This window comes from Carcharodon carcharias, chromosome 7, assembly GCF_017639515.1.
Source record: "Carcharodon carcharias isolate sCarCar2 chromosome 7, sCarCar2.pri, whole genome shotgun sequence".
NCBI classification, from domain to species: Eukaryota; Metazoa; Chordata; class Chondrichthyes; order Lamniformes; family Lamnidae; genus Carcharodon; species Carcharodon carcharias.
In genome coordinates this window covers 109,661,143-109,687,885 of record NC_054473.1, presented here as the reverse complement: position 1 = coordinate 109,687,885, position 26,743 = coordinate 109,661,143, and the positions used below count along the sequence as shown (strand labels likewise).

At 44.4% G+C, this 26,743-nt stretch overlaps 1 protein-coding gene across 3 annotated transcripts in view; it reads left to right on the top strand.

Annotated features, from left to right (window-relative positions):
- The window catches only part of st3gal2 (ST3 beta-galactoside alpha-2,3-sialyltransferase 2), a 461,264-nt gene that overhangs the window by 151,872 nt on the left and 282,649 nt on the right, over window positions 1-26,743 (top strand). The gene's annotated exons all lie outside the window — the stretch shown is intronic.

Genomic DNA, 26,743 nt, shown 5'->3' with positions numbered 1-26,743 from the left:
GCATCTTGTAGATGGTACATTCTGCTGCCACTGGGTGTCTGTGATGGAGGGATTGAATGTTTGTGGGTGGGGTACCAATCAAGCAGGTTGCTTTGTTCTGGATGGTGTCAAGCTTCTTGAGTGTTGTTGGAGCTGCACTCACACAGACAAGTATTTCATTGCACTTCTGACTTGTGCCTTGTAGATGGTGGACAGGCTTTGGGGAGTTAGGGGGTGAGTTACTCACTGCAGGATTCCTAGCTTCTGACCTGCTCTTGTAGCCACAGTATTTATATGGCTAGTCCAGTTCAGGTTCTGGTCAATGATAACCCCCATGATGTTGATAGTGGGGGATTCAGTGATGATAATGACCTTATGATGGATGGAAGGTCATTGCTGAAGCAGCTGAAGATGGTTGGGCCTAGGACACTCCCCTGATGGACTCCTGCAGTTATGTCCTGAAACTGAAATGATTAACCTTCAACAACCACAACCATCTCCCTTTATGCTTAATATGACTCCAACTAGTGAAGAATTTTCCCTTTGATTCCATCTTTGCTAGGGCTCCTTGATGCCACACTCAAGTCAAATGCAGCCTCTATGTCAAGTCCATATTTGAACCAAGGCTGTAATGAGGTCAGGAGCTGTATGGTCCTGGCAGAACCCAAACTGAGCATCAGTGAGCAGGTTATTGCTGTGCAAGTGCCACTGGATAGCAAGCAATGTTCACGACCCCTTCAATCCCTTTGCTGATGATTGAGAGCAGACAATGGGGCGGTAATTGGCCAGGTTTGATTTGTCCTGCTTTTTGTGTACAGGCCTGGGCAGTTTTCCACATTGCCAAGTAGTTGCCATGGTTGCAACTGTACGAGAACAGCTTGGCTAAAGGCACAGCTCATTCTGGAGCACATCTTCAGCACTATTGTTGAAATAATGTCAGGGCCCTTAGCCTTTGCAGTGTCCAGTGCCTTCAGTTATTTCTTAATATCACGTGGAGTGAATCGAATTGACTGAAGACTGGCATCTGTGATGCTGGAGACCTTTGAAGAAGGCCAAGGTGGATCATTCACTTGGCACTTCTGGCTGAAAATTGTTGCAAATGCTTCAGCCTTGTCTTTGGCACTGATGTTCTGGGTTCCCCCATCATTGAGAATGGGGATATTGTGGAACCTCCTCCTCATGGTCAACTATATCAAAAGCTGTAGACAGGTCAAAAAGGATGAGGAGTGGTGGTTTACTTTTGTCGTAGATATAGACAATGTCACTTATGACTTTGATAAGAGCTCTTTCGTTGCTGTGGCAGGGGTAAAACCTGATTGAAGGGATTCAAACATGGAGTTTTAGGAAAGATGGGCAGGGATTTGAGAGGCAAAAGCACATTCAAGGAGCAGGGCTGAGAGCCCTTTGCCTTCCTGACTCCTGTCGATTAAGTCAAGGTTGGCCTTCCCCCCAACAATCTCCCCCTCTCCCTCTCAGGATTACCCACACCCAGAGTCCAACTGAGGCATGTAAGTGGCCTATTAAGGCCTCAGTTGGGCCTCATCCCATTGCCGGTGATAGAAGCGAGTGAAATCCTTGAGGAGGCTTCTGACAAAGAGGGGAGAGAGGTGGCAAGAGATAAGAGTTAAGGTAGAGTGTTCCAGAATGTAGGGTTACTTTGTCTGAAAGTTCTAGAATGGAGGAGATTCATATAAGACCAGAGTTCGAAGAGCATATCTACCTAGGATGGAGCCTGAGTGAAGGTGGGACAATGCCTTAGGTTTTATTAGACCATTGAAGAAACTCATGGGGTAGTGAGAGCTGGACCTGATGAAGCCTTGGATGACATTTCAGCAGCAACTGGAAGTGAGATAAAATCAAATAATATGATGTCATGAAAATGGAAGTTAGAAATTGAATGTTGGTGGCCAGGGTGTACAGTTCAAAGCTAAGTTAGAGCCCAATATTAGTGGCGTGGGGTAATGGGCACTCAAAATCAGGCAGAGTCAACATTGTTTTATGAAAGGAAGATCATGTTATTGTTATGACCAAGCAGCTGGTAAAGCTGAGTTATTTTTTAAAAATCCCAGAGGGAAACTTTAAGCAACTTTCACAACCTATAATTTTAAGTGTTATGTTTGAGATGCAACTTTAAATTCAGGAATCATACCACCAGTTCTCAAGAGGTTCTATATTAAGCTAAATGAAACATTTTATTAATTTACACAAGTTAAATATATACAAATGGCTACAAATTACCACGATCATAACTTTTACCAAATTCCCAAACTAATCTCAATTAAGGCAACAGCAACCCACAGACTTAACCAGACACCAGGCAAAACATTTTCACCTTACGAATTCAAAATGAGGTTCTTTTCACTTTGGTTCCTGTGGAGACAATTGGAGGCTTACAGCTGCCTTTTGATCTCACATTGCCTCTGCTCTACACACCCAAAACAGTTGTCTTGGTATACCTAGCACAGCCCATTGAATGTAAATTCTCATTGTATCACCAGCCACTTTGAACTCCACCTCTCTAATAAATAAAACCCCTTTCATAATACCAATTTTATTAGTAATATAAACACATTGCTTGGTCTCTGCTAGCTAAGTGCCAGAATTCACCCCATTTCTTGAATGGTCTATTCAAAAAACTGCAAATGCACTCTATCTCCCTTACATATCACAACTGGTACACATCAAAGCACCCAGACTAGCTGGCTTTAATCCAATTAAGACACACCCACAGACTAAACCTCTATTTTAAAAGAAAAATATTTTCTAATAATATTATATATATTAATAGCTTCATGACATTTGACAAATCTATTACATTTTAACAGGGTGTCACGAGCAGATGGAAAGGAATTTGGTGGCTGTTGCATATTTGAATTTTCAAAAGGCATTTTTATAAATTGTCATACAAGAGGTTGTTACACAAGATTGGGACACATGGATTGGTGGTTATACATTAGCATGTATTGAAAACTGGCTAACTGACAGAAAACAGAGAGTAGGAAGAAATGAGTAATTTTCAGGGTTGGCGGGTTGTAACCAGTGGTGTTCACAGTATTCGTATTGGGGCCTCGGCCATTTACAATCTATATCAATGACTTGGATGAGGGGACCAAATGTAATGTATCAAAGTTTACTCATGGTATAAAGCGAGGTGGGGAGGAAAGTAAACTGTGAGGACACAAAAAGGCTGCAAAAGGATGTGGACAGGTTAAACGAGTGGACAAGAATGTGGCAGACGGAGAAAAATGTGGGAAAATGTGGAATTATCCACTTTGCCAGGATGGATAGAAACATGGAATATCATAGATCGCGGCATATATGTGACCAGCATATAAGGTAACCCCATTTTTTTGGCACCAAATTGCATGTTTAGGCATATACTCAACTGACCTTTTGTCAGCTAATAAATGCATGTTTAGGCATATATGCATATTAGGAGTCAGACTCAGTTTTTTTAGCTGAGAGATACATGTTTATGGTTATATTCATTTTCTAGGTTGGCACATTGGATCAAGCAGGTGATATGGGCCTTGTTGCCAAGAAGAGGGAGTTTAAGACACACCCACATAGAGCAGACTGCACATGGGTCCTCCTTCACCAATGCCAGCAGTTCACATTTTATACTTAGCATATAAGTTGACCCCTATTTATGGAAAGATTTTTCGAAGATTCAAGGTCCACTTATACACCACGATCTACAGTACTTTTGAAAAGTGAGAAAGTTGTAAATATTGCTATGCAGAGGGATTTCGATGTCTTTGTAAATGAATCACAAAAAGTTAGTATGCCTGTACAACAAGCCATTAGGAAAGCAAACAGCATGTTAGCCTTTATTGCAAGGTAGGGCTTAAATATAACAATAATGTATTTATAAAGGATTTTATTGAAACTATATCTGGAGCACTGTGTACAGTTTTCTTACCCAAAGAAGGATTTACTTGACTTTGAGGGGTGCAATGAAGACTCAATAGGTTCATTCTGGGATCAGAGGTTTGTTCTTTGAGGAGCAATTTAATAGATTATGCCTATGTTTTCTGGTGTTTAAAAGAATGAACGATCCATTGAAATGTATCAAATCCTTAGGGCACTTGGTAGGATAGAGGCTGAGAGGCTGTTTTCATTGTTATTGTCTCATGATGAAGGGTCAGCCATTTAGGACTGAAATAATGAGAAATTTCTTCACTCAGAGAGTTGTCAATTGATGAATTCTCTACTCCAGAGGACTGAGCATGCTCAATCTTTAGGACTGAGATCACTAGATTTTTGGACACGAAAGAAATCAAGGGGTATGGGGACAGTGCAGGAATATAGATTTAAGATAGAAGGTCAGTCATGATCTTATTAAATGATTGAGCATGCTTTAGAGGCAAATGGCGTACTCTTATTTCTTCATTCTTATTATTTTAAAGTCAAAAAGATAACAGGTGGAATTTTCTGCTCTGAAGACTATGTGCGATGGCAGGGGGGAAAGTCAGTGTGGTTCCCGCTGGCTTACGTGGTGGGTTGCCGCACCAGATCTTCTGCTTTTCACCTCATTATGTATACATGAATGAGCAGCACATTGTATCTCGTAGTGGGGTTGACAGGGATTCATCCACCCCACCGTTACCTTATCGGGTCATATTTCCAGATGCCATATTTAAACAGCACCTGCATACACATTCGGTCTCTGCAGCCCAGGACTTGAGAGATCCCAGAGAGGAGGGGGGATGCTGGAGCTCAGGCCGCTCGCCACTTTTGAAGAGCGAAGAGCAGAGCTGGCTGGTGAGGACAGGGTCCATTCCTGTACCAAAGGTAAGATTGACATCTCCCAACAAGCCAGTGTGGCCCCATCCATTAGTCTTCACCCACCTGGAGAAAGTGTGAGTGCTCTTCAATGTAAGTGACGATCCAGCCAATCACTAATTATCTCTTCCATTACGGCAACCAGCAAGAAAAGGAGGAGGTACACCGCCAGTCAGCCCATCAGCCCCAGCCCCTAATTCACCTCAGATGAGGATCCTGAGGATCCACTAGATGTAGAGCCATCACTGCATTCACCTGTGCTCTCCACCAGTGCAGAGAGACACACCTCAGTGGGACCTAATTTTAGAGCAGGCTCAGGGTCACCATCTGGTGAGCGCAGCACAGATTTTGTTCCACAGCAGGCGGAGGCAGTGACAGCCAAGATCACCAACACTCTGAGGACTGCTGGAGGCCAGGCTCCTGCTGAGCTTGAGTCTGCTGACGAGCCTTGAGAATTGGCCCTTAGAGAGATGTTGGAGCTCTAAAGACAAGCAAGTGTACAGCAGACAGGGTTGTCAGAGGCTGTCAGCAGATTAGAACGGAGGATGGAGGAGTCCGTCCACATTCTGTCTTATGTCATGGCACCGATTTGCCAGCGTACCGAGGTCACCATTGAAAGGATGGCAACTTGATACCTTGATCAGGCAGTTTTTCCCGGAAATGCGCTTGGACCTACACACCATTGCTATATCCCTGAGTGGGATCCATCAGTGGCTATGTGAGAGGTGTATGGGGCACCTCTATCTCCCTCCAGGAGCCACTTCTCAAGAAGTCAAGGGGGGGCCTCGGGCATCCACAGTGGGGAGGAGGAGAGTCAGCCGGACACCCCGGGGCAATCCACCTACGACTCTCCTTGGCTGTCTAGCTGCTCCAAATCTCCTCTCCCTGTGACCTCAGCAACTTCAGCTGCTCAGACCAAGGAGGGTGCACCTGCCGCACAGCAGGAAACCCAAAGCAGTCTGAGGCCTTCCAGAGGACGCCTGCCAAGGTTATCACAGAAAATGGGGCATTGCATCAGCAGGCTGCCTCCATCTCTGCTGCGGATGTCGGGGATGCACCTGACATAATGATAGGGATAGAAAAATTAAGAATATTGAGAACACAATAGTGGCACAGGTATTTACTCACTGTATATATTTTGCACATCTGTAAATATATATTGTGTTTCTCTGAAAGTCTCATATAGTGAATGGCTCTTCTATCTGTTGCAATGCTCAGAGGTCATACAATTGTAACAGATGCCTCCTCTCCTCACTTATCTCCCATCATATCCGACAGGTCTGTGCACTATCTCAGTATAGTGAGTCACCTTTCTGTCCACAGCAGCAATATTAACAAAGCTTGTTGCTCTATCAACATGGTGGTTGGGCAATGCATATCTTAGACTTGAGTCAGAGGATCATATCATGTGGCCCTATTAGTATAGATTTTGCAGTTTTGTTTATGCTCTTGATGGTGTTGCACTGATCACTGGCCTATGTGGATCTTATAGTTTTTAATGGCGACTCACCTGGAGTTGTTCTAACTTGGTACATCCTTCAATGGCCTCCATGTGATGTCTCTCAGACTTGGGTATGGTTTACATTTCAAGTAATATTTGGGGCCTTTAGTCACTCGTGGTGGCCAGTAGCATGACGTTGTAACCGTGTGTACAGCTAGAGGACATCCCTATAGCAGTTCCCACTCTCCACCTGCATGATGCACAGCTATGGATCTAGCTAGCACTTGGTGACTCCTGAAATGTCTGCTAGATGGCCACGACTATCCGAGATTAGAGGTGAATGTTTAGGCTCCTGATGGTACACTATGAAATGGGAGGATGCTGCTTTGGACCTGAAGATCTGGCTAGTGTGATAATCCCTGAGCTACCTGTCTGATGGGCAATTGACATGGTTAGCTGATCATGTCAGTGCCATCAGTGTCCCAGGTTTCCTTGTGCATATCTGAAACTGCTGGAATGAAAATATGGAGGCCTCAAATGGGATCAGAATGAAGCTCCACTACATCTGATGTGTGTGCTTTATTATCAACAAAGTTACTAAGTAATGCCTCAATGCAGTGTCGACATTTATTGGGCCACCTCACACCCGGATGCCAAGCCAATGCTGAAGTGAACTTGGGGAGTTCCAGACGAAGGCTGGAGACGATGGTGCTGCTGAAGCTCTCTCTGTGCATACAAAGGTGACTTGACTCGCGGGCTCGCATCCATGACTGAGAGTGACAGATCAGAGCTTCCTAAAGAATGATCTCATGTTGGGGAACTCAGTATGAGGATGAGGCCAGAACATTATTCTTCCATGAGAGTCAGCCTGTGGAGAGATGCTGCAGTCCAGATTCAAATCAGTCCTCATACGTTCATGCGAGAACCAGTGATTGATGATTGTCCTTCTTGAGGTGCCGTGCAATGCTCCAGGCATACTACCATGAGTGTGCTGAGGTTTGCAGTGCTGCTCCTGCCTCTCGAAGGCTGCCATAGGTGGTGAAATGCTGGCACGATACTTCAAAAGACTGCACCATGTATAAATTCTTCACAGTGCGCACTGGTGGAGTTCTTATCTCATAGCAGAATGGCCACATGCTCCAGAAACTGCCTAGCCTTCCAAAGATGAGGCCATCATTACACAAGATTGTGACTATTCATTCTGATATTGATGCCCTTATTGAGATACTGAGGATATGAAAGAAGGTGCTAATGTCGAGCCTGTATGGAGGGCACAGTTGAAAGAGGCTTGTATGAGCTAGTCATCTTCATCGTCCTGGAACCTTGTGGCTATAAGGATCTAATGGGCACATCTGCCATGTCTGGCCTGTGCCAAGGCCTCTTCATCTTGGGCCTCAACATTCTGTCCCTTATCGAGCTTATCCCTCTTGACGTGCTCCTCATCGAAGGAGATGTGCAGCCCTTCCATTTCTCTATCTGGAAATCATCACCACCCCCCCCTACTTTGGAGTGCCAGGTTGTGTAGAGCGCAGTGGATCACGATGATGCAGGACACACTCTGGGGAGAGTACTGGAGCCTGATCGGTCCAGACATCGAAAAGGCTTCTTCAACATGCCAATGGTCAATCAAGGAGCGTGTTGTGGAATGAGCCTCATTGTACTACTCCACTGAAGCGCTTTGTGGCTGCCAGACGGGCATCATTAGTCAAATCTTTTGGGGGTAGTCTTTATCATCGATGAGCCAATCCTGAATGTGCTGAGGGCCCTCGAAGATCTGCGGCACCTGTGCGTGACTCAAGACGTAGATGTTATGCAAGCTCCTAGGATATCTTGCACAGATCTGCATAATTTACTTTGGTGGTCACAGATCAGCTGCACATTGAGCAAGTGGAAGCCTTTTCTTTTGATGAATCATCATGGCTGCTGCCAGGGAGATCTTAATGCCAAATATATGCGGACGATGGCACCCTGCACCCATGAGAAGCCAGAAATCGCTGCAAATCCCACTGCTCTGACAGCCTGCCTGGCTTCAACCAGGGAGAACTGGATGTAACTGCATGCCCTATTAAATAGGGCGCCGGTAACCTCTCGGATGCATTTATGAGCAGAGGATTGTGATATTCTGCAGAGGTCCCCAGTGGACTCCTGGAACAAGCTATTCGCAAAAAAAGTTGAGTGTGGCGATCACCTTTGGAGCCACTGGCAATGGACAGCCTCCCAAGCTGTAGGGCATCAGATCTTCTTGAAGAATGTGGCAGATGTGAGCTACCACAGTCTTTGACAAGTGAAGGCATCTATGGCACTGTCCCCCACTCATCTGCAAGTATGAGAGATATCTTTGATACGCTCTGGGTCATGCCAAATGCTTCCATGGAATTGGTGTCTCCACCTCAGCTTCTGGGTCCTCATGGGGCCCCGCTGGGCCATGATCCTCAGGGTACGGCTCTTCCCTTTGCCCTGCCTGACACAACAGGCCCTTCTTCTCCTCCTCAGTTGCATGACAGCCATGAAAAAGACATCATTGCCTGCTGCCTCTATTCTGCACTCCTTCTTGTCTCTGTGAAAAAATTGAATAGAGACATGATTGAACGTAACCCTGCAATGATGACCCTCCACTGCCAAGCAAGGGAGTCATTGTGAAGTCCTTGGGGTGCCCTCATTCCAGGCATTCCATCTCCAGATCCTCCCTTGCAGCTGTTGCACAGCCTTAAGAATCACTGGAAGCTGACCCACCCACCCCTGCAACATCCCAGACATGACAGCACTTTCACAAAGGGGGTTGGATCTGGATGAGTACAACTAGGCACTGTCAGCCTCAGTCAGGGCACTGTTAGGCTGCCTCCTTTGGAATAGACTAGAGCCCAGCCTTGTACTAATGTAATGACTGTAATTATTAAGGCGTGTAAAGCCTGAACCTGCAATGTGTAGGGGTCTTTGGAGCATTTTGCATATGTACTTTAGCCATTGCCCCTTTACAGTTGATACTTCTGACCTTTGCGCATTCCTATGGGATCAACATTTGGTCCCAAGCCTTAATAGATTCTCGCAATAATGCACACCATGAGCTAAGGTGCCCAAATCCTTTAATTGGCATTTGAGTCTTCCTAACATGCCTCAGCTGAGCCTTGCTCTCCATGTCCTGAAGCGGAAATTATTAGGGTGCCTCTTCAATTAGCCCAAAAATGCAGTAGTTGACTCCTCCCACAAGACCTCTGAGTCCCTCATATCTCTCTCCAGGTGATTTTCTTTCGAGGTTATCTTTCACTGAGTCATTCCATTGGCTGTCAAAATGGTGCTGCTCTGCTTCTACTATGAGGCCATAGTAGAACCCATGACCGCCCCCATGACCATCCAAGACCTTCCTATCATCCTGGAAGAACATCATGTGGAGGTTTCTCTCCCTTCGATCACTCTCCTGCTTCCCCCTCTCATCCTGGAGCCCATCGTAATTCTTGTAGATTTCCCTGTCCTGTCCTGAACCATTTTCTATGGATGTCCTGATGCCCCATGTTGGCCCTCCCCATCTTAAGGCTCTATGCACAGTGACCTCCGAGACTCTCCTTGCCCCATGAGGCCATTGAGTGCCCCGCTCTTAATTACTTGATCCCCGATTACAGGCTGCAGATGCTTCCCCTGACTGTGATTGTGCCATCTGCGGCCCAGGACCAAGGCACCAACCCCAAGGACCCAAATGTGTGAGGGACTGACCACGCCCTGCACATCACGCCATGCATGACTAACACAGCACGGACAGGCCCTCCCCATCCCTGAACTGAGACCAGGACAGGTGTGCCAGACAGAGCCTATGCCTGATGTTCTTTAGGGAAGGAAATCTGCTGCCCTTACCTGGTCTGGCCTACAAGTGACTCCAGACCCACAGCAATGTGGTTGACTCTTAAATGCCCTCTGAACAACGGCAATTAGGGATGGACAATAAATGCTGGCCTAGCCAGCGATGTCCACAGGCCATGAATGAATTTTTAAAAAGCCATGTAGCATGGTGTGCACAGCCCCAGGACTGCCTTTGCTTTCTGGCCCCAACTTATGCCCCCTCTTCCTTTCAGACCCCAGTCATGTGTCTCAGCCCACCCCTTCCCTCCTGTGCTCCGAACAAATACCACCGCACCCCACCCCCCCAACGTCATGCATCTCTATCCACCCCTTTCCACCCAGGCCTCAGGCAAATATCCCCAACTCTACCCCAGTCAAGTGTGTGCCTTCCAGCCCCTTTCCTTGCCTCGGTCTTGTCTCACAACCCCCCACCAAGTCAAACCTGTGTCTTCCAGCCCCTTTCCATGCCTCTGTCTTGTCTCACAATCCCACCCCGCCCTCTCCACCGTGTCAAGCATGTACCTTCCAGCCCCTTCCCTTCCCGCTGGTCTTGCCTGAGCAGCCTTGGCACAGAGTTGGAACAACTGCAAGTGCAGTGCAGTGAAAGATAGGTGACCACTGCGCACAGACCTCGAGGTCGCGAATGTAATGCAGTTCACCAGGTGCACATCAGTTATATCAGGTTGTGATCCACACTGGTGCTGATGGTGTGGTCATTTGATCTGGAGGGGGAGTGCAGTTCTGGCGAGCTGGGCTTTTAATGAGCATGCATGAGATGCAAATGCAGTTCCCGACATGGCACAGCAGGCAATCAACTTGCCATGAAACTCGGGAGTGGAAAATTGCAATCCATTTTTACGCTGGCAGAAAACTGACTTTTGACTACACTCTGAATTTTCCAGTCCTGCCCACCATAATGCCCACTGCTGGCGGGACCAGAAAATTCCACCCAACAAGTTACTGACCATCAAGTTCAGCCTGAGCAAACTGAGGAGACAATGGAATTGATCCAGGGTGAGAAGTTTCTGATGGTATCTGAGCCAGATTTTCTTCAGTGTTGCTTGTGTTCATTTGGAGAAAGGTGTTGCTAATTTTTGACTTGAAGTGTAAAGAGTTGGACAGCACAGTGGTGAATGTAGAGTAAGTGGTGGTGGCGGTGGAGGGATAGAGCTAGACGTTGTCAGCATATGTATGACCCTATGCCATGATGTAGCATGTAGATTAGCACAAATAAAACAGGACAGGATGAACTGGAATTGAGGAGAGGAGGAAAAGGCTGAAGTAACTGCATGGATAAACTTTTCCACTCCCACCAGCAGCAGGAATTGTGGTGGTTGGGGGGAGCAAGATTTTGCGGAAAGCCAAAAATCAGTTTCCCAATGATGGAAAATTAGTTTGGAATCTTGTTCTCCCGACTTTCATGGCAGCTTACAGGCCGGTCGTGTATCCTGTGGAGCTATGTCAGGAACTCCATTTGCATCCCATGAATGCTCATTAAAAGGCCAGCACAGTGGAATCTTGCTCCCCCTCCAAATTTTTAGCCCCGCCAGCGGGAATGTAGAATGCTCTGTTTCACGACTGTACAAAAGTGGCTTGCACCTGGCGAGGACTTTCCTGGACTTTCAGGTCAGTTGACGCTGCTTTTGCCTTCTTGGGGACCGCTCTTGGGTGCCAGTAGCCAAAGCTGCACCAAGGCAACAAAGGATACATAGGTGAAAGGGGGTGGAGGGTGGAAGGGTGGCGTAAAGGCTGGGGAGGGGAGGAAGATGAAGACTGAAAGTGGGGGTGGAAGGGTGGAGGCGAGGCTGGGCAAGGAGGCAGTCGAAGGCTGGAAGTGGGGAGTGTGTGTCCGGGGAAGGGGTGCAGAATGTGTCCGGGAAAAGGTGAGATGGAGAGGGAAATGTGTTAGAGGGCAGGGTTAGTGGTGTTGATGGTGGGATCCTGGGGGAGGGAAGAACTTGGAACTGGTGGGAGGAGGGAACATTGACAATCAGAGGGGGAAGTGGGATGTAGTATGGCGGGAGATTCAGTGTGTGTCTGGCAGGTATAGGTGTCATTGGATGGGTCATGGAGGGGGACAAGAAAGGTGTCATGAATATTAGGAGGGAGCAGGGTTAAGGTGGGCATAGGGATGGTAACAGGTGTGGGCTCAGAGAGGAGGAAAGGCATGAGGAGGTGGGTAGTGATAGGGTCCAGGGTAACGGTGGGGGGGAGGGGGGGCTTCAAGGATGACAGAAGCACAATAAAGGTGACATCGGGTGAGTCAATGATAATGGCTGGGTGGGGGGGCGGGGGGGTGGTGCGGAGTGTTGTTGGGTTACAGGGAGGAGTAAAAGGTGGTGGAGCAAGACTTGAATGGAAACATGCTTCGTTTTTCCAGCAGTAGCAAGGCAACGCCCTTGATGTAAAATTGCGATACTTTGAAGTGGGAGGAGGGTCTTTTCAGCTGGGTGGAGTTCAAGGTCAACATATTTGGCCGACTAAATGGACACCCGAACAACCATGAAAAAACCGTATAAGATCAATGCTCAGTTGTGATCGTCACTGGTGAAGCCCACGCAGCAGTAGGTTCGTTTCCAAATCATGGGTCTCAGAACATCAAGATCCCAGCAAGGTATGGAGCTGCAGTTCAGACTTAACTATTTGCCATCAGCTACAGTCAGACACAGAGTTAAAGGGAGGGTGGGAGGTGGATACTTCCAAGGGGCAGGGCTGGTGGTAGCCATCCAACTCGTGACTCCAAACCTTCATCCTCCCAGGTGAATAGTCATGGCTGACAAGTGATCATGCGGTTGGTATTCTATGCTGCCAAGGCAGTGGTCTTCCTCTATATAATTTTGAGGGTGGTGGAGACAAGCAGATAAGTATTTGCATGAGGCTTCTTGCACATGGCTGTCATCACCCTGGTCAAAATGCATTGTTTCCGTATGCATCCATGTGTAAACAGGAGGAACATCCATCCCTGGTCCTCCAGGATGTCATTTACCTGGAAAGGGCAACATCAGTAGGATAATCAACGAGCCTGATGAGCAATTCTCCTGTGCCCAAATGATGTGTTTCTAGGATTTAAGGGTGACAGGTATATTGAATGGCCATCTTGGTCGCATATTATGTGCCTTTGCTGATTGCACCGATGTGCAAATAAAGGCTACTCACTGTTGTGAGATTGTGTGGGAATCAATGTAGCTGAAGTTCCAGATGGGAGGAAATTAGTAGGGGACATGTTTGACCCCTGAATGTGCATGGAATGTTGCATCCCTTGAATATCCATCAAATCCATGAGACTTGGAGAAGGAATAAAACAGAATATATATACAAAGTACATATGATGAATTCCACCCGTGCCCCCCATGTGCATTCAAAATTTTTTAATTTTGCGAACCCAATTGCTACATCTAGATGCAGCCCCGACATCCACAGTAGAATTGGAGGTAGCCTTCTGACTGCTATGCCTGTTGCCTGAGATGACTGGCAGACATCCTCTGGAGGCCTAAGGCCTTGAGGGACATGGCCTACTCAGGGTCTCCTGCTCTGGGGCAGGTGTGCCCTCCTCGGCCTGACCTGCTGCAGGCAGTGGAGTCACTGACAGAGTTGAAGCAGCAGGGAACCATTGGAGTGTCCTGTGTGGATGCCCCCGGGTGCCTGGCTGCAGCTCTTCCTCCTTGTGGATGCTCAATGGCTCCTCCCTGACACCTTGAGAAGGGGCACCCTGGGGAACGTCATGATGCCCCAACCCCTCTTGCATAGCCAGTGCTGGATCCCACCCATGATGGAATACATGTCCAAGCTCAAATCCAGCAGAAACTGCTGGACCTGGGTCTCCAAGGTGGCCACCACCCTTCCCATGGAGACTTGGATGCACTCGCATGCCGGAGCCACAACATCAGACAGAACGTGGATGGACTCCTCCATCCTTCGTTCCAGCCTGGTGATGGCCTCTGACAACTCTGCCTTTTTTCCCTGCCCCTCTATGCATCTCCCAACATTTGTCCTAGGGCCGATTCCAGATGCTCGTCATTCAACTCAGACTCTGCAGGGGCCTGGTCTCCAGTTGTCCTCCGAGTGCCAGAGACCTCGACTGTCACTGTCTCTGTCTGCTGTAGACCCATTTCTGTGAGGTAATCATCAGATTGTGAACTCAAGGCTGCTCTAGAACTAGGATCCACCAAGGTGAATGCATGTGCACTGGTAGAGGGTGCAGGTGAACACAGTGACAGCTGTACAAGCGCAGGATCCTCTCCTTCCTCCTCTGAGATGGCCTGGGTCTTCCCATTGTGGAGGACAATGTTGTCTCCCTCTTCTTGCTGATACCTGGAATGGAGAAAAGAGAGAATTGGTGATTGACTAGGCAGGCTCAAACATTACACATCATTTACCATCATCATCCGCCTGTTATCACTGTATAATGGATGCTTTCTCACTGGGTTGTTAGGGAGGCCGATCTTGCCTTCTGTGCATACATGGTCAGTATCCTCCCTTGCCAGCTCCGCAGCCTGCTCCTCATATGGAAGAAGGGTCCTGAGCTCCAGGGTCCCACCGCCAGCCTGGGATCTCTCTTTCTTGTTGTGGGCTATCTTGTCCTGCATAAAGGCAGATGGATTGAGTGTGAGCACTGCAGATGAAACAGCAGTTCAGAAGCTTGCATACTTGTTGTGTGTGCTAAGCCCTCCCCAGTAAGGGATTAAGATGCCGTTTGTGCAGGATCTTACATGAGATGGTGATCTTTAAGTGGCTATGACACAGAGTGCTGATGAGTCATCTGCTGATTGAGTGTGACATCCCTGAAGACTGTAATCCTTGGACTGCCTGATGCCCTTATGAGACAGTGAGTAGATGTTTAACTCATCCTGGCAGAGTGGATGAGATCATTCATCCATTTTCTGCCTGCAGGGTGGTCCTTCTTTGGACCTCACAGCTGCTCACCTCCATGGCGACTTCTTCCCGGGCTGGCATGGTCAGATGGGAGGGCCTCCTGCTCCTATCCCTCGGAAAAAGGACCTCCAGCATTTCCTCAACCATCTGTAGTAGAATCTCCAGGGAGGCTTGCTGAACCATGGGGCCTAAGTTTGCTGTCTTCTCCTGGACATTTTTATGATGGGATCTGGAAGATCTGGCATGCTCAGCCCCCGGCTCTCTAAAGGAAGTCACTCCGATTTCCTTACCCACCACTGGACTTAGACATCAGAGCGGAAGATTTTGCCCTTGGTCTTTTAGCTAAAAAATAGTGAACCGGTTGTGCACATCTGGCATCAAAGCAGAAGGAGGGGATTATCTTTTATCCCGGATAATCCTGGATAATCCTGGGATGGTAAAAGGATTTTAACTTGGAAAGGGAGACAAAATATGGCGTATGGTCATCGAACCTTTTCTGGCAGTGAACAACCAGGCAAGTCTTTTGCCAGTTGCAAGACCTTCAGATTTAACAGTGCGGAGCTGGAGATTTTGCTGGAAGAACGGTGGAACAGGGGACTGTGAGGAACTCAAAAGGGATGAGGGCAACAAAGCCAAATGAAAGGGTGTAGTCTATAGGCCGCCAACTAGTGGGAAGGATGTAGAAGAACAAATCTGCAGGGAAATTGCAGAGAGATGCAAGCGTTATAGAGTGTTATAATGGGGGACTTTAATTACCTGAATGTAGACAGGGACAGTGGGTGGTGTAAAGTATGGAGAGGGCAAAGATTCCTAGATTGTGTTCAGGTGAATTTTCTACAGCAGTATGTGTCCAGTCCAACAAGAAAAGATGCACTGTTGGACCTGGTTCATGGAAATGAGGTGGGTCAAGTAGACCAAGTGTCAGTGGGGAAACATTTAGGAGACAGTGATCATTATATTGTACTTCTTAGGATGATGATAGAAAATGACGATAGGGAGTCCAGAGTAAGAATAATTAATTGGACGAGAGCCAACTCCAATGGGGCAACAACGGAGCTGGGCCAGATAGACTGGAACAAAAGATTGGCTGGAAAAGCTGTAGCTGAACAATGGTCTACCTTCAAAAAAAATTGTTTCGGGCATAGTCAAGGTATATTCCATCGAAAGTGAAAGGTAGGGCAAACAAACCCGGAGCTCCCTGGATGAGAAAGGATATAGAAATTAAGATAGAGGAGAAAAAGTGTGCTTGTGACAGATGTCAGGTAGAAAATACAATTGAGAACCAAGAGGAATACAGATGGTTCAGAGGGGAGGTGAAAAAGCATATTAGAGAAGCGAAGGGGGATCATTAGAAAAGACTGGCAGCCAACAGAAAGGGGAATCCCAAAATCTTCTATAGGTATATAAATAGTAAAATTGTGGTACAAGGAGTAGGCCGATTAAGGACCTAAAAGGGAATTTACACATGAATACTTTGCATCTGTCTTTACCAAAGAGGTGGATGCTACCCATGCCATGGCGACAGACAAGGAAACTCTGTCATTGGAAGTGTTCAAAATTGATAAGAAGTAAGTGTTGAATAGACTTTCAGTACTTAAAGTTGACAAGGCACCAGGACCAGACGAGATGCATCCAAAGATATTGAAGGAAGCAAGATTAGAAGTTGCTGGGGCACTGGCCATAATTGTTCAGTCTTCCCTAGACTCAGGGGATGTGCCAGAGGACTAGAGAATTGCAAACATGATGCCCTTATTGAAAAAAGGTTATAAGGATAAGCCCAGCAATTACAGACCAGTCAGTTTAACTTCAGTGATGGGGAAGCTTCCAGAAACAATTATTCAGAATAGAATTAGTAGTCACATGGAAAAATATGGATTGATAAGGAAGAGCCAGCGAGGATTTCTAAAGGGGAAATCCTGTTTAACTAACTTGCTGGTGTTTTTTGAAGAGGTAATAGAAAAGGCCGAGGAGGGTAATGCTGTTGATGTGGTGTACATGGACTTTCAAAAGGCATTTGATACAGTGTTACACAACAGACTTGAGAGAAAAGTTATAGTTCATGGAATAAAAGGGACATTAGCAACATGGATACAAAATTGGCTGAGTAATAGGAAACAGAGTCAATGGATATTTTTGGGGCTGGAGGAAGGTTTGTAGTTGAGTTCCCCAGGCGTAGGTATTGGGACCCTTGCTTTCCCTAATATATATTAATGATCTAGATCTTGGTGTGCAGGGGACAATTTCAAAGTTTACAGATGATACAAAGCTTGGAAGTGTTGTAATCTGCGAGGAGGACAGTGTAGAACTTCAAAAAGACATAGATACGTTGGTGGAGTGGGCAGATAGGTGGCAGATGAAGTTCAATGCAGAGAAGTATCAGGTGATGCATTTTGGAAGGAAGAACATGAACAGACAATATAAAATGAGGGATGACATTTTGAAGGGGGCGCAGGAACAGAAAGACCTGGGTGTATATGGGCATAGATCATTGAAGGTGGCAGGACAGGAGGAGAGAGCAGTTAATATAGCAGATATTATCCTGGGTTTTATTAAAATGGGCATAGAGTACAAGAGCAGGGAGGTTATGCTGAATTTATATAAGACACTCACTATACTCCAGCTGGAGTATTGTGTACAATACTGGGTCTTCATTTTATGAAGAATGTGAACATGTTGGAGAGAGAGCAGAAGAGATTTACAAGAATGGCTCCATGGATGAGAAACTTTAGCTGTGAGGATAAATTGGAGAGGTTGGGACTGTTCTCCTTAGAGAGAAGGCTAAGAGGAGATTTGATAGAGATGTTCAAAATCACGAGGGGGCTGGTCAGAGTAGATAGGAAGAAGCTGTTCCTGCTCATAAAAGGATCAAGAACGAGAAGGCACAGATTTAAAGTGATTTGCAAAAGAAGCAAATGCGATGTGAGAAATGTTTTTTCACACAATGATTGGTTCGGATCTGGAATGTACTGCCTGGATGTGTGGTGAAGGCAGGTTCAATCAAGGCATTCAAGAGGGCATTAGATGATTATGTGAATAGAAACTATGTGCAGGAGTACAGGGAAAAGGCAGGGCAATGCCATTAGGTGATAATTCTCATTTGGAAAGCATTGCAGACACGATTGGCCAAATGGCTTCCTTCTGTGCCTTAAAATTCTGTGATTCTGTGAACTGTTGAGCAGGCCTATAGCAGCAGTCATGTTACCAGAGAGAGATTTGGAGATTGGGAGACTTTTTTGGAGGGGGAGTGGTAAGGTTGTTTTGCAAGAGCTGAAGGCAGAGAGGTTTAGATGTTAAGGACATGTATTTATATAGTTCATTGAGACATTTTTGAGGGATGTAGCAAAGTGCTTTAATGAATAAAATCTGAGTTGCGGTCAGTATTGATGTGCAAGGAAATGAAACAGACATCTTGCAAATAGCAAGATTCCATAAGTAGGAATTGGATGACTGAGCGGATAATATGTGTAGTGGTATTGGTTAAGAGAAGAATGTTAGCCAGGATATTGGCTGAAATGTCCAAATCGCAGAAAAATGGCACAGCAGAGAAATTGGTTGTTTTCAAAAGCTAGAAATAGAGTAATGTCCATCACCAGAAACTTCACTCTTCAATTTTTCTTCCCTCCCTCCCTATCCCTAGCCACCCTCCCCAAGCTCCTGCAACTCATGTAACAATACTTTGCCTATGTGGCCATTCTTCATGCATGAGATTAGACAGTGACCACGACAGGCTATTCATCTGTGAGTAGCATAATAGACAAGCCTGTTACTATTCTCACCCAACACAAATGCACTTTCCAGCAGGAATCTCTAGATAGTAATCAGAAGCGGGAACCTGATTGATGCCTTGGCCCAAACAAGATACATGAGAGTAGCTCAGTACAAGTTTCTCAATTTTCACCTCATCGCCCCACATTGGATAATAGAGTTTTTGACTCCCTGCAGTGACACATCCATGAATGAGAACACAGCATGTAGGGAATCATAAACCAATCTCTCATCCCGTGAGTCTAAGGTGAAATCAGTCAGAACCCCAAAGCAAAACTTCCCACTGGTCCTTCATCACTGAACCTAGACTCCGAAACATTTCATGTTCTGTTTTTATGGCTTTTTAGGGCATGTGACATAATGTACCCCTCATTTTATTATATAAGATGCTTGGCCTTTAAACAATGTTTAAGAGTCCACTTTCATTGGAGGTACTCCTAATGTGCCAAATGCCTTGCCATTACTACTATTGTAGGGAATTCCAATGGTAGTAACCTGTCTTCATTCACTTCAAATTTAGTGAATTCCACTTGAGCTAACACTTTTGCCTCCCATGATGCAGAATTCAAATTCAACAATTTCCCATTCAGACCTATTCTCGGTAATTCCAATTTAAGAAACCCCTTTCCATAAACTTACAATTTAAGAAATACCTGTGAGCTATATGGCATTTCTCCTCCAGGCACCTATTCTTAGGTCACTTAAGATTATCCAAAACACTGAATGTTCTGCAGTTATTTACCATTTTTACTGTCAACTGTTACGCAAATAGTTGCATTTTTGCAATTGGATCACTTTTTATTTAAAATTAACTTTGTGTGTCCTCTGTTTAGTTTTGGAAGCTGTGGAAAATGACTAGGAAATGGTTCACTTTTATTTACATTTTAGAAAAACTAAACTAAGCAGAAAGAACATTTCTTGGCAAACTAGTATTATTTTATCAGAATTGGAGCATATGTTGAGGGGAAAATGTGAGAATGGACTTTTCATAAGGTTTTGTCTTTATTCCCCAACTTCAAAGTGTTGACAGTATAGTTGATGAAGCTGAATAAATTTAAGATCAAATCTTTATTGAGATTTAATCCTGGGCTAATAGCTATAAAACAGTTTTAACTCTACTAAACACAGTATTGCATTTTAGACAAGCATCTGGAATGTTAAGTATTTATTATTGAATAATACGAACAGTAGAATCATTAGGAATAGCAGAAGATTATTGGGTCCAACTTTGCTGTCCCAGATTAAATTTAGCTGTGATTCCCCCACAGCCAATACTCACTGTTGAAGCTCAGACATAAATAATGGCAACTTGGACACTCCTGGTACCCCTGCATGGGGTAATATTAGCAAGAGAAAGGAATAACAAATGTTTGTACCTTTTTTAATCAATGTCATCTTCTCACCATATCCCTCGGGCCCCAGCAACCGCTTTTTCCTGACTGATTTGCGATGAGTTATTGACCCAAGTGCTTCAGTATCTGAAGCAGATGACCCTTCGTCACATCTGAGCTGGACGTTCAGGCTATTCTATCCTGGAGGACAGCATCAACACAGAGCCTGATCCTCTGCTTACTTGGGGCCGAACCTCCTTCTGGGCTTGGGAAAACCTGACCTGTGCATATTCATGGCTCGCCAACTGCACACCTAACCCAGGTGGGACTTCAGACACCATTCCTTTTCATACCGGGTTTGGGTTCACAGTGCTGTTTACAAGCAGGAAAATTGAGGATGTGGAGGTGGGCCAATTAGAAGGCTCACCTTGTTCTTCAACTCAGTATCCCATCTCCCAACAGTATTTAAAGGCCTCCTAAACTTCACCTCCTACCCAACCAAATGCCAGCCCATGCCACCTCAGATCACCCATGACACCCCATGCCATCTCCATGTATAGTACACTGCTTTGGGCTCAACTGGAGTATTGTGCCCAGTTCTGGGTGCCACACTTTAGGATATTAAGGCATTAGAAAGAGTGCAGAAGAGATTCACGAGAATGGTTTCAGAGATGAAGAATTTCAGTTATGTAGGTAGATTGGAGAGGTTGCGATTGTCTTCCTTGGAGAAGAGAGTGTTGAGGGAGATTTGATAGTGGTATTCAAAATCATGAGGGGCCTGGACAGAGCAGATAGGGAAAAGTGTTCTCATTGGTGGAAGGATTGAGGAGGGCACAGATTTAAGGTAATTGGAAAAAGAAGCAATGGCAACATAAGGAAAAACTTTCACACAGTGAGTGGGTAGGATCTGGAATGCACTGTCTGAGAGTGATGGATTATGGTACTTTTTCTATTGGAAACACATGTAAACAAATACACAAGGCTCGTCAATGTAAGGGTCAACTTTAAAAGACATATCCTTATAATGAATTACTGCATTAAAATTACATCTACATTTCAATCTGGGACCTAACAATGACATTTGAAGGTGTGAAAACACTTTACACTTAGCTTTCAGAATGTTCCAGGCTCCTCAGCAGGCTTTCCATTTTCCTCATGAACTATCAAACCTGGTATGCTTTTAAGGGGCTTCCAAAACCCCGCAACACCAGATGAAAATCGTGTGCAGGAGGAAATCTGATTTTCGTCCCCTAGTTAAAATGGAGAACCCGGCCTCAACAGGGGCGGATGTGCTAGCCATTCCTGACCCAGCAAAAAGCCCACGGGAAATGGTGTGTAGTTGGGAATGTGGAGTTTGGCCATTCACATATTGAAATCAGCCTCCAAGCCTTGACAAAACTTCATCCCCTGATGCCCATATTAAAGCACTTAGCAGCAGAGGTAACTGGATAGCAGTGAGCACCAGGAATTCTAGCTAATTTTACTTTGCCTCCTTCCTTAGACAAGCGAGCTGAGGCTCATTGTAGTGCCTGTTTGGTGCCTGACCCAGTCCAAGCATTACATTTATTTAAAGGAGTAAATAGTGGTCTAGACAATGGGGATGCCACATGCATATGGAGGATGGACTTTCTGGATTCTGCCATGTGCTGCATTAGACTGGGGATGTAATGTCCTCAGGAAGAGGAAGGCACCTGCTGAGCTGCCTATTTAAAATTTTGGGTGCGATTGCTGGGTTTGTGCATGGCCACCGTCTAAGAGTACTGGCAGTGGCAGCTGACAGCTCTTCCTCTGAGACTGCATCGGTCAGCCTTTTAACACCAGCTGCCAGGACCTTACAGGCATTTAATCGAGGAACATGGCGGTGACTATTTTGGGATTAAACAAAGTGCTTCTCTCATTTCAATCTAATGTCTATGTATCTGCCCATTTATTGGCATATTTTAGGCCACCAAATCTGCCCACCTGGAAACGGTGGGAGATGGCGACATGGCAGAGTGAATCTTTGAACAAGCTTCCCCCTGTATCTGCTCTAGATCCACTACAAGACCAGCAGGAGACAGACAGAAAATTAATGTCTTTTTCCAACAGCAACTTCAACATTTTAAATTCAAAACAGGAAAACAAGGTGTGAAGATGATACTTTCAGCTGGAAAGGGGTGGTCGATCTGGTCAGATCGACAATGCATTGCAATTCAAATACAAGATTTGAGCTCCTCAATTCTTACATTGCATTAATTCAAGGAGAGTGATTTAAATGTTACTGCAGTAGTGCAGTCATTGAACATTTGTTCAATTATATCAGAAGAGGGATGAGTTATCGATAATGAATTGATGAAATTGACCTTCAATTGACAAAAAGGTCAGTGGGGAAAAAGGATAATTCAGCATTTTCATTTTCTAGCTATTTTACCTCTGACTCTTAAAAGGAAATTGACATTTACACCTTATTACATTAGTCTTTTAGAAAACAGGGATAACAGATTTATCAAATTTGAATGTGTAAAACTATCTAGGCTTACATAATAACAAATGGCCACTGGGAAAAGGAACAAGAGGGACTCGTGTCAGTATAAAGCAACACATGGCCTTGCCAGTTTTGACAACAACAGCAGCTTGCATTTATGTAGTGCTTTTAATATGGTTAAAAATTCCAAGGTACTTCACAGGGGCATTATCAAACAAGATTTGACACCAAATCACCAAAGATGTTAGTATGGGTTCTCCAAAAGCTTGGTCAAAGACATAGGTTTTGATGAACATCTTTAAGTGTAGAGCAGTTGAGAGGTTTAAGGGAATTCCAGAGCATGGGGCCTAGAGGCACAGTTACCAATTGGTGGCATAATATAAAATTGGGGATGCTGAATTGGCAAGAATTGGAAAAGCACAGATATCCTGATGGCTGTATAGGGCAGGAGGAGTTTAGAGGGGAGGAGCAAAACCATGGAGGGATTTGAAAACAAGGATGAGAATTTATTTCCCCCTCCTTGCCCATTCAACTAAATGTGTGAGATTAAACTGCACAGGGATTTTTCAACAATTACCACTGTTGTCATTTATGTGTGGTAGTGAAAGTTTAAGGAGGTCCCTATATTTAGAGTTCCACTTCTTTTTAAACCTTGTAATTAATATGAATTACAATCTACATGAATTTATATGAATTAAGGTTACTAGAAACAGATTTACTTAAAATTGAACTACCTTGATCTCACTACAATCCTAAATAAAAATAGAAATGCTGGATATTCAGGGCAGATCTATCAGTGTCTAACAAAAAGGTTTGAAGTGAACTATAACACTGTTAGAAGCAATAGATCAGAGCAGAGAATAAACCTATTCACATAGGGCAGTGTTGAACAGCAGTGCCTCAATTGACTAAGATTTCTATTTATTATACCATAATGGTTTTTCTGCAAACTTTCCAGTGTACTCCATTTTCACTGTTATTGAAATCTTTGTGAATTAGCAGTGGTGTCCGTAATGAATTGAGGACACACTATTGTTCAAAACTATAAAAACACAATACATATGTTATTCATATCAGCATCCTCTATCAGTAGGTTCACCATTCATGCCGTTCTCTACGTACTTTCCACCCAGCAGGCTATTTTTTAGAATAATGTAAAATGGAACCATAGAAACTTACACCACAGAAGGAAACGCATTGAGCCCATTGTATTTGTTCGCTGTTGGAATAGACAGACTAATTCCACTGCCCAGTTCTCTTCTCAAAGCCCTACATATTCCACTTCATATTTTTATCCATTCTTTCTTTAAAATAGTCCTTGCTCAATTATTGTCTAAGGAAAATCATTCCACGCTTTGAGAACTTTCTGCATAAAGAGATTATTCTGAACTGCTCTCCTTAATCTTATAACAACAATTTTAAATTGATAACCATTGTTACTGCCCAACCACAGGATGCCATGGTTCAGTATTAGTACTCTTACCTTTGAGTCAGAGAGTTGTAGGTTCAAGTATTTACTCCAGAGACTTGAGTACTGTACAAAATTTGGGTAACACTTCAATGCAAACTGAAGGAATGCTGCACTATTGGATGAGGAATTAAGCTAGCTCCTGACTTCCCTCTCATGTGAATGTGAAAGACCCGACAGCATGATTTGAAGAGGAACTGGGGTGTTCTATCTGGTGTCCTGACCCATATTTAGCCCTCAATCAGCATCACTAAAACTAATTATCTGGCCAATATCACATTGTCATTTGTGGGAGCTTGCTGTGTGCAAATTGGCTGCTGCATTTCCTACATTACAACTGTGACTACCAATGTTTCGGGTGAGCTACACAGCCACACAGTTATGCAGAAATCTGAAAATGCCCGTGTAAGTCCAGCACAAGTTGGCCCCTTTAAGTCACCATGCGTGTACGAATGTGGTGGTGCAAAAAAACTCCAAGTGTCCATGCACTTAAATAATCATGAACACACTACCAAAAAAAAGAGTACATTGGTAATTACACAGCAAAAGTACTTCACTTATCTGTGGTAGCATCTTTCACATCCCAAAATGCTATTTAAGTGCAAATTTTTCTGTTTCTTTTTTGTTTCTTACTTTCTTTTTCCTTCTTTCCTCCCTGTTCTCATTATCAAGATGCTATTTTTATATTATCAGCACATTTCAATATCATGCTCCCTGAACCTGAATCTCTTCCATCTCTCCTTCTTTGTCTGTATTGCTCTTATACAAAATAAAAGCCAAGGGAACAGATATATTCATCACTGAACATGGAATAGAGTGTGTCTTTAAGATGTTCAACTTCTCCCGAAGGCTCACTTAAAAAATTTGTTATATGGTACAGTGTTGGGCCATTTAGAAATATTAACATTTTCCCCCAGAAATACGTCTTTGACCTTGTTATATAGTTAAGTGAGCCAAGAACAATGCTCATATAATGGATTGGCCAAAGAACAATTTGCAAAGAGCCAAGTATTTAGTTCATTTCAGCTTGTATTTGACCTGTTTTTACAGCTGGGCTGTTGGGAATGGATATGGATTTTATAATGTGCTCTAACAAAAGCAACATTCACCCAAGACACTGTATGCAACTTGAATGAGCTGCTGCTGATGGCACTTTGTAATGAAGCCATGCTAGGCTAAAGGGATGCTGTTCCTCCCCTTAATCCCACAGTGATATACATGATGCAATCATGACACTGCATTGGTCATAGAATCCAAGACTTGCAACATTATTTTTCAACTGACCTAGTTTGAGGCTGCCCAGTTTCTTTTTTAGTTCAATTGTTGGAAGACATCACCATCATAAAGCAATTTGAGGCTATTTATGGATCAGTGAAAAGGTCTAGTGTTTCTGTAATTTAACTTCTTGCTACTTACCATTTTGTAGGCTGTAGCTATTGAATACTAAGTTGTCAAAGCACACTTCAGAATATTCTGCAACATTCAGGTAACATTTAGCACCTGAGAATTGAAGACTCCAGCTTTGGAACGATAAAGTAGGCTTTGTAGTCTTGAGTAAATTAACAGCAAGTCTTTATTAACAACTCGTAACTACATACATATTTACAGTAGAGGGTAAGGCATGGAGCTGACTCCAGCCTAGGTCTTTACCCTTTTCTGTCCATCTCTAGATTGACCCTGGATCTGGGTCGTGTGCCATCTTACATCACTGTGTGGGCACTATTGTACTCAGTCCCGCATTAACCTTTATGTACCTACTACTGGAGTAATCTATTCTGCTAAAGTACAATTTGTGACCAACAAACATGCAAACACATGCTGAATAGAGGAGAAGAAGAGTCAGGCTTGGAAATTATTATGTGTTAGATCTTTGGAGATGTACTCACTGTTAGATTTGTAGAAATGTAGACACTCTTAACTTGTCCCAATATTGTATCTCCCACTTGTTCAGATTATCCTACAGTGTTCCTAGCCAGTTAATCACTTTTAAAATCAGGACTAGCTATCATATTTTACAGACAGATGCAGCACTTAATCCCACAGATCTATCCTTGGCCCCATTCTATTTCTCATCTACATACTGCTATGGAGTTATTGGACAACATCAGATTCTATATATACTTTGCCGATAGCCAATTCTACCTCACCACCCCCTCTCTCAACCTGTCCACTTTTATACTCTATGCCTTTATTTATAAAGCGCATCAAAAAATCAGGTTTCAATATGATACACTTTACAACCACGGGTTTGTCAGACAATTACACACAACTTGTTCATTCATATTCTGCAACCAACTCTGCTTCTTTGAACCTGGTCCTATGCAATATCCAGACACCAACATCCAAAAGACTTGAAGTTCACATTGCAAACAATAATCCCATGTACAAATGAGAATATCTTGAACTAACAGTGACATATTCTATTGGCATATGACTCCTGGCTTCACTTCCAAGTTTAAAAATGGCAAAAGCTTCAAGTAAATTAGCACCAACCAATTCACCCACAATAATGTGCTATTTCTATCCACACACTTGTTAACAGAAAAATTACACTTTGCATTGAGTGATTAATATTTTCTCATTTTACATTGAAAGTAACTACATTTACAAACGCCCAGCATAGAGTATATAATGGGAGGGAAAACTACTGCAGATGCTGGAAATCTGAAATATAAACAGAAAATTCAGGAAATAGTCACCAGGCCAGGCAGCATCTGTGGAAAGAGTCAACGGGTAGTCCAAAAATCAGTTTCACACCAACTTAAAATGACGGCGGGATCTTCTGCTACCACCCGCCGTGGCAGGTC